Source organism: Oncorhynchus keta, unplaced genomic scaffold, assembly GCF_023373465.1.
Source record: "Oncorhynchus keta strain PuntledgeMale-10-30-2019 unplaced genomic scaffold, Oket_V2 Un_contig_8107_pilon_pilon, whole genome shotgun sequence".
NCBI lineage: Eukaryota > Metazoa > Chordata > Actinopteri > Salmoniformes > Salmonidae > Oncorhynchus > Oncorhynchus keta.
Genome location: NW_026289864.1, coordinates 101497 through 110000, shown reverse-complemented (window position 1 = coordinate 110000; position 8504 = coordinate 101497). Strand labels below are relative to the sequence as shown.

Here is an 8504-nt window from a genome sequence, read left to right as displayed (position 1 = left end):
CTGTCTCACAGGATGTTCTGTCTCTAGCTTGGCCCTCTTTACCTGTCCATGACTGTAGAGCATTAAGAAGGATTTTTAGTCTAGAGCTACAATATCAGACCATCCAGGACTGTGATTCAGGCCCACCAAGCCTCAGCCTGGCCCAGACCAGAGTTGGGAGCTAAGAGCTGACAGCGGTACAGCCTAGTCCAGACCAGACCAGAGTTAGGAGCAAATAGCTGGCAGCACTACAGGCTAGTCCAGACCAGACCAGAGTTAGGAGCTGGCAGCACTACAGCCTAGTCCAGACCAGACCAGAGTTAGGAGCTAAGAGCTGACGGTGGTACAGCCTAGTCACGACCAGACCAGAGTTAGGAGCTAACAGCTGACAGTGGTACAGCCTTCCTGTTATTCAATCTCTCTTTTGTTCTGTTGCTAAGTCTATCTTTCTCCCTCTTGTTCCTTATGCTCTGTGGTTCGGTCTACCCCAACCTGGGCTCGAACCAGGAACACATCGACAACAGCCACCCTCGAAGCAGCGTTACCCATGCAGAGCAAGGGGAACAACTACTCCAAGTCTCAGAGCGAGTGACGTTTTAAACGCTATTAGCGCGAACCCTGCTAACTAGCTGGCCATTTCACATAGGTTACACCAGCCTAATCTCGGGAGTTGATAGGCTTGAAGTCATAAACAGCGCAATGCTTGAAGCATTGCGAAGAGCTGCTGGCAAAACGCACAAGTGCTTACGAGCCTTAGGTCATTAATATGGTAAAAAACGGGAACTGTCATTTCGAAAACAAAATGTTTATTATTTCAGTGAAATACGGAACTGTTCCGTATTTTATCTAACGGGTGGCATCCCTAAGTCTAAATATTGCTGTTACATTGCACAACATTCAATGTTATGTCATAATTACGTACAATTCTGGTAAATTAGTTCGCAATGAGCCAGGCGGCCCAAACTGTTGCATATACCCTGACTCTGCGTGCAATGAACGCAAGAGAACTGACACAATTTCACCTGGTTAATATTGCCTGCTAACCTGGATTTCTTTTAGCTAAATATGCAGGTTTAAAAATATATACTTCTGTGTATTGATATTAATAAAGGCATTGATGTTTATGGTTAGGTACACGTTGGAGCAACGACAGTCCTTTTTCGTAAATGCGCACCACATCGATTATATGCAACGCAGGACACACTAGATAAACTAGTAATATCATCAACTATGTGTAGTTAAAACTAGTGATTCTTTTTTTATTTCACCTTTATCTAACTAGGGAAGCTTGTTAACTTCTTGCGTCGAGCAATCCTGTGTCCGGGAGCGTAAACTATTCATGAAAATCGCTAATTAAATGAAATAAATATATTGGCTCACAAGCGCTTAGCCTTTTGTTAACAACACTGTCATCTCAGATTTTCAAAATATGCTTTTCAACCATAGCTACACAAGCATTTGTGTAAGAGTATTGATAGCTAGCATAGCATTAAGCCTAGCATTCAGCAAGCAACATTTTCACAAAAACAAGAAAAGCATTCAAATAAAATCATTTACCTTTGAAGGACTTCGGATGTTTTCAATGAGGAGACTCTCAGTTAGATAGCAAATGTTCAGTTTTTCCAAAAAGACTATTTGTGTAGGAGAAATCGCTCCGTTTTGTTCATCACGTTTGGCTAAGAAAACCCCCCCCAAAATTCAGTCATTACAACGCCAAACTTTTTTCAAAATGAACTCCATAATATCGACAGAAACATTGCAAACGTTGTTTAGAATCAATCCTCAAGGTGTTTTTCACATATCTATTCGATGATAAATCATTTGTGGCAGTTTGGTTTCTCCTCTGGAGCAAATGGAAAAATGCACGCAGCTGGAGATTACGCAATAATTTCGACGGAGGACACCAAGCGGGCACCTGGTAAATGTAGTCTCTTATGGTCAATCTTCCGATGATATGCCTACAAATACGTCACAATGCTGCAGACACCTTGGGGAAACGACAGAAAGTGTAGGCTCATTCCTGGCGCATTCACAGCCATATAAGGAGACATTGGAACACAGCGCCTTCAAAATCTGGGCCATTTCCTGTTTGAAATTTCATCTTGGTTTCGCCTGTAGCATCAGTTCTGTGGCACTCACAGATAATATCTTTGCCGTTTTGGAAACGTCAGTGTTTTCTTTCCAAATCTGTCAATTATATGCATAGTCAAGCATCTTTTCGTGACAAAATATCTAGTTTAAAACGGGAATGTTTTTTATCCAAAAATTAAGAGTGCCCCCTATATCGAAGAAGTTAAGAACAAGTTCTCATTTGCAACTGCGACCTGGCCAAGATAAAGCATAGCAGTTCGACACATACAACAACACAGAGTTACACATGGAATGAACAGAACATACAGTCAATAATACAGTACAAAAAAATAAAAAAAGTATATATGCAATGCAGTGTGTGCAAACAAGGGAGTTAAGGCAATAAATAGGCCATGGTGGCGAAGTAATTACAATATAGCAATTAAACACTGGAATGGTAGATGTGCAAAAGATGGATGTGCAAGTAGAGATACTGTGGTGCAAAAGGAGCAAGATAAATAAATAAATACAGTATGGGAATGAGGTAGATGGGCTGTATACAGTTGGGCTACGAACAGGTGCGGTGATCTGTGAGCTGCTCTGACAGATGGTTCTTAAAGCTAGTGAGGGAGATGGGAATCTCCAGCTTCAGTGATTTTTGCAGTTCGTTCCAGTCAGTGGTAGCAGATAACTGGAAGGAAAGGCGACCAAAGGAGGAATTGGCTTTGGGGGTGACCAGTGAGATGTACCTGCTGGAGCGTTTGCTACGAGTGGGTGCTGCTATGGTGACCAGAGAGCTGAGATACGGCAGTGCTTTACCTAGCAGAGACTTGTCGATAACCTGAAGCCAGTGGGTTTAGCATTGAGTTTGTAGCGAGGGCCAGCCAACGAGAGCGTACAGGTCGCAGTGGTGGGTAGTATATGGGGCTTTGGTGACAGAACGGATGGCACTGTGATAGGCTACATCCAGTTTGCTGAGTAGAGTGTTGGAGGCTATTTTATAGATGACATCGCCAAAGTCAAGGATCGGTAGGATGGTCCGTTTTACAAGGGTATGTTTGGCAGCATGAGTGAAGGATGCTTTGTTGCAAAATAGGAAGCCGATTCTAGATGTCATTTTTGATTGGAGATGCTTAATGTGAGTCTGGAAGGAGAGTTTACAGTCTAGCCAGACACCTAGGTGTATTTGTAGTTGTCCTTGTTTACTAAGTCAGAACCGTCCAGAGTAGTGATGCTGGATGGGCGGGCAGGTGCGGGCAATGATCGGTTGAATAGCATGCATTTAGTTTTATTTGCGTTTAAGAGCAGTTGGAGGCCACGGAAGGAGAGTTGTATGGCTCGTCTGGAGGTTAGTTAACACAGTGTCCAAAGAAGGGCCAGAAGTATATAGAATGGTGTCGAATTATGATTGATTGTTTTTTATAAGATAAGTGTAATGCTAGCTAGCAGCTTTCCTTGGCTTCTTACTGAATTCGCGTAACAGGCAGGCTCCTCGTGAGGCAGGTGGTTAGAGCGTTGGACTAGTTAACCGTAAGGTTGCAAGATTGAATCGCTGAGCTGACAAGGTAAAAAATCTGTCGTTTGCATTTGCCAGTATTGACATCAATAAGAGGACATTCTCTATCGATCTGTCCGAAAGGGAATCTATAACCAGCTCTAACCAGGCCTTAATGTGAAGCAGCGAACTAGGACCATCTTAGAAACAGCTCTCCACTCCTGGACCGTGTTCATTAGGCACCAAATGGCAGAAAAAAACGGATTGAAACAGGGAGGGTCTTCCTGGCCAATGCGAAATGCACATTTTTTGTGTTCATTTGCGAAATGTTTGAAAATGTTTTCCATCGTGTGCTCAAATGAACACGACCCTGCTTAATGCGGACTGAAGATGGCTGGATAAAGCTCCGTGCACATGAGCAAGTCCCTGTTCCCATGTGATCCTCTGTAGAGGGTGGCTCTTTGTTTCCCCCCGCCTACCGCTGGCCTCTGTCTTTTGAGGACACGGTCATCCTAGAGGGGGCAGTAGTTTGTCATGGTCATGATTTTATCCTCACATCTCTCGGCCGTCCTTGTTTCACCGGGTCTATATTCTTCAGTCGTGCTGAACTACGTCTTGTTTCTCTTCAGCTGGTCTGTTAACAGCTGTGGTGACACTCCACACAAACTGCAGAGGCCACGGCTGTAGAAAGCAACAACAAACTCAAGCAGGGAGAAAAGCAGACACTGCAAGTTTGATTTGTTTTCTTAACTCCCCACCACCGCGCCGGATGATGCAATATTTAGAGGTCCTCGGATGAGCTTTACAGCGAAGGCATTCATTGTTGAATTTGAATGGAACTGAAGATTGGAAGGTCAGATCACCTGTCTGCTCCGCTGTAGCACGGTTTGTTCTGAGGGGTGTATTTTGGAGGGAGCAGGACCCAATCCGGCTTGCTCTTGGTCTTAGTGCTCTGGTTTCACTAGTAACCAGAAAGTCAACGATGGTTACCTTATGTGGCAATGAATCGCTCTTCTCTTGGCAATGAACCCACTTAACGCTTCTCCTCCTAAATACAAGTACAGGTGAACCCTCCCAATGCGGCACTGCATATTGGGTGAAAATCCGCATTAGCTTCACTCGACGAGGCCTCAATGGGAGTGTAGAGCGCAGGAGAAAAGTCACAGATGCTGCCTCTTTGTCTCTTCTGGGCTTTCAAATGACAGAAACTGTAATTTGGTGGAGAGGGCCCCCTCTCCGACTGCCAGGAGGGGGAGAGAAAGATTGAGAGAGGGAGAGAGTGCTGTGCGATGCGACTCTGAAACGCTCTTCCACAGGCAGAGTGGGCATTAGTGAGGCTCTGCCATCATTTGTTTGTTATGGCGGCCTCGCTCCACGCACAGCGGCTGCCGACACTTTCTCCCAACTGGTGCCCAAAAGAGGAGTAAATTGCTCCCCATAAAGCCATTTTATCTCTCCCTCTGCATCTCCAGCACCTCCTTTGTCTGTGTTGAGGTAGGTTGTCTGTTATCATTCAGCTCTCGTGTGTGTGTGTGTGTGTGTGTGTGTGTGTGTGTGTGTGTGTGTGTGTGTGTGTGTGTGTGTGTGTGTGTGTGTGTGTGTGTGTGTGTGTGTGTGTGTGTGTGTGTGTGTGTGTGTGTGTGTGTGTGTGTGTGTGTGAGATCAGCAGTGTTGTTCCCGTTCCCAACAGGAAGTTCTTTAACACAAGCCGCCGTCCCCCCCAGAGGATGAAGCTTGTCCAAACCTCATGCATATTTAACAGGCCAAACTAGCAGGTAGAGTTAGCACTGTGTGCCTCAGCCTGGTGTCATCATTCAGACTGCCCGTATTCACACACACCGTATGCACACATCAGAATCGGCAGCGTTACAACTGCTAATATAAGCTAGTTCAGACACCAGTGCCTATATAGCAGATCTGATAAAGACGCCGGGAACAACATGTACTAAATGGAAATGAGAGTCTTCTGAGACCTCCCAGAATAAGTGTTGTTTTTAGGTTAGTTACACATTTCCCTGGGTGTGCTCCTTTCTAGATGCTGCTGTGTGCATCTCATACATTTGAATATTGAGCTTATTACAGCTGGTGAAATTTTGCCTCTTTCTGCGCTTCTCCTGTTCTTGGTTTTCTCTTCCCCGTTTTCTCTCTTTGGGTGTCCTGAATTAGAGTTTCTGCATCATTTGGAAAATGCTTAACAGTGATTTTGTGTTTAATTTCTTCATTTGGGAAGGGAATTGGAATTATCCCAGCTTTTTAGTAACCATTTAGCAGTGATTCTTTAATCTGTTCTCTGGTCTTCTGTTTCATTCTGGATGGGATGATCTCCGTTGTTGATGGTAATGATTTGGTCAAGTAGGATTCCGCGTGGCCTTCGGTCGAGTGCAGAGGACAACATGATCCAGTGTTTTCATTGCTTTTTGTTTTCTTTCCTCTAGTACGCCTCATTCACCACACCACAGCCAAATGGCATTTTAATCAACCCCAACTAAAATCATTTTCTCTTCTCTAAAGCCTAATCGCTTTCTCCGTTACACACGGGGCATTTACAATGTAATTACATATGATTTACCAACAGCTGCAGCCATAATGGCGCATAAACAAATTACAGAACAGAGTGAGAGAAAAGAGAGGGAAGGAGGAGAAAAGAGATCTGGAACAGTCTTCACTTTATGTGGATCAGTGCTTTTGCTCACTAGCAAATACACAAAGCGAGGCCTGTCACACTGGAGACCCATTAGCTTCTTACACTGAGACCGCAAATTCATAGATTTGTCTTTTTTTTTTTTTTCTTCAAACCAACATGGAATTGGGAACTGGGACTCTCCTTACTACATACGTCTCCTGGTATTTCTCCTAGCCTGATTTGGATTTGCCAGAGATGCATGTTGCAGATCTCTCTGGGTTGCTGAAGGCAGGAAACCAACCGTAGGCGTCGGTTCACTGGACACTCACAGGGTTTATCTTTACATTTCTCGGCAGTGTATGCAAACAGACAGAGGGAGATGTAGGCTGTTTTATGTTTTTTACACATCGGTTGGGTTGGAATGATGTTCTTTCAAGCTGAAAAAAGGAACACTTTGCCTGTTTGTTTATCTGTGTGTGTGTGGGGGGGGGTGCATCTATGCTTGTCAGAGTGCTAATGTATGTGTCTTCATTCCTCTCTCTCTCTCTCTGTGTGTGTCTGCTTGCTGGAGAGTGCTAGTGTATTTGTCTTCGTTCCTCTCACTCTGAGAGGTGTGTGTGTGTGTGTGTGTGTGTGTGTGTGTGTGTGTGTGTGTGTGTGTGTGTGTGTGTGTGTGTGTGTGTGTGTGTGTGTGTGTGTGTGTGTGTGTGTGTGTGTGTGTGTGTGTGTGTGTGTGTGCTGCTTTCCCATGTGTATGTGTGCACTAAGTCCTCTCTGTGAACAGCCTACAACCATCACCAAGAAACATAACCTCATTGGTCAATATCAACATGACTGCAGGTTCACTGTAACAGACACGGTCCCTGTTCCTTCTCCCTAACCAACATCTTTATCCTCCACATCCACCTTCAGAGTGAGAGACATTACATGTACAGTGTCTGACTCAATCTCACCCGACTGTAATTAGAGGGAATCTAAGGCTTCTACCAAGTAGTGAAATTACACTGGGAAATCAGTGATCCATAGAGATGACTGCTTCCCGAATGTTACCCTATTCCCTAAATAGTGCACTACTTTCAACCAGGGCCCATAGGGCACTACATAAGGAATATGGTGCCATTTGGGATGCTATCGGCCGTGTACTGATCTATTGTTCCTTATGTAACCTCAGCCATATGTCCTAATGGATGGCTTTAAACCCCACTGGTATTATATGAGGACACTGGCCTGGAGGATGGATCTCATAGGAGAACATGTAAGGTAGGGTTAACATTGGTGTTTCATAAGCACACCGGCCACTCTTGGGTTTGTGTGCTTGCCCTGATTTTCATAGGATAGGATGTAGCATAGCCTACAGTGCCTTCGGAAAGTATTCAGACCCCTTCCCTTTTCCACGTTATGGATTGAATTCATTTGTTTCCTCATCAATCTACATAATACCCCATAGTGACCTGTGAAAACAGGTTTAGACCTGTTATGGCTAGACGTTCCGCAAGCGGAACTCCTCGACAACATCCGGTGAAATGGCAGAACACCAAATTAAAGCTACACTTAATCCAGCCAACGTGTCCGATTTCAAAAAGGCTTTACGGCGAAAGCAAACCATGCGATTATCTGAGGACAGCAACCCATCAAACAAACTCATGAAAATCAAATTTCAGCCCGCCAGGCGCGACACAAAATGCAGAAATAACGATATAATTCATGCCTTACCTTTGAAGATCTACTTTTGTTGGCACTCCAATATGTCCCATAAACATCACAAATGGTCCTTTTGTTCGATTAATTCCGTCGTTATATCTCCAAAATGTCAATTTATTTGGCTCGTTTGATCCAGAAAAACACCGGTTCCAACTCACGCAACATGACTCCAAAATATCTAATAAGTTACCTGTAAACTTGTTCCAAACATTTCAAACAACTTTCCTAATACAACTTTTTAAAATGTTTTTTAACGTAAATAATCGCTAAAATTTAAGACGGGATAAACTGTGTTCAATAGCGGATATAAAAACAAAGTGGAGCAAGCTTTCAGGTCACGCGCCTCTAACAAACAGTACACTTCACTCGACCCTCGTTCTGAACTGCCCTACTTCTTTATTTCTCAAAGGAAAAATATCAACCAATTTTTAAGACTGTTGACATCCAGTGGAAGCTATAGGAACTGCAAGCAAGTGCCACAGAAATCTAGATCCCCATAGAAAACCCATTGAAAAGAGAGTGACCTCAATTTTATTTTCCTGGATGGATTTTTTTTCAGGTTTTCGCCTGCCATATCAGTTATGTTATACTCACAGACATTATTCAAACAGTTTTAGAAAACACTCTAAAGTTTCT

The 8504-nt window shown here is 43.9% G+C and overlaps 1 protein-coding gene across 1 annotated transcript in view; it reads left to right on the top strand.

Annotated features, from left to right (window-relative positions):
- LOC127926723 (staphylococcal nuclease domain-containing protein 1-like) overlaps positions 1–8504 on the top strand; it is a gene marked incomplete at its 5' end in the record, with an annotated part of 298204 nt that overhangs the window by 199628 nt on the left and 90072 nt on the right. The gene's annotated exons all lie outside the window — the stretch shown is intronic.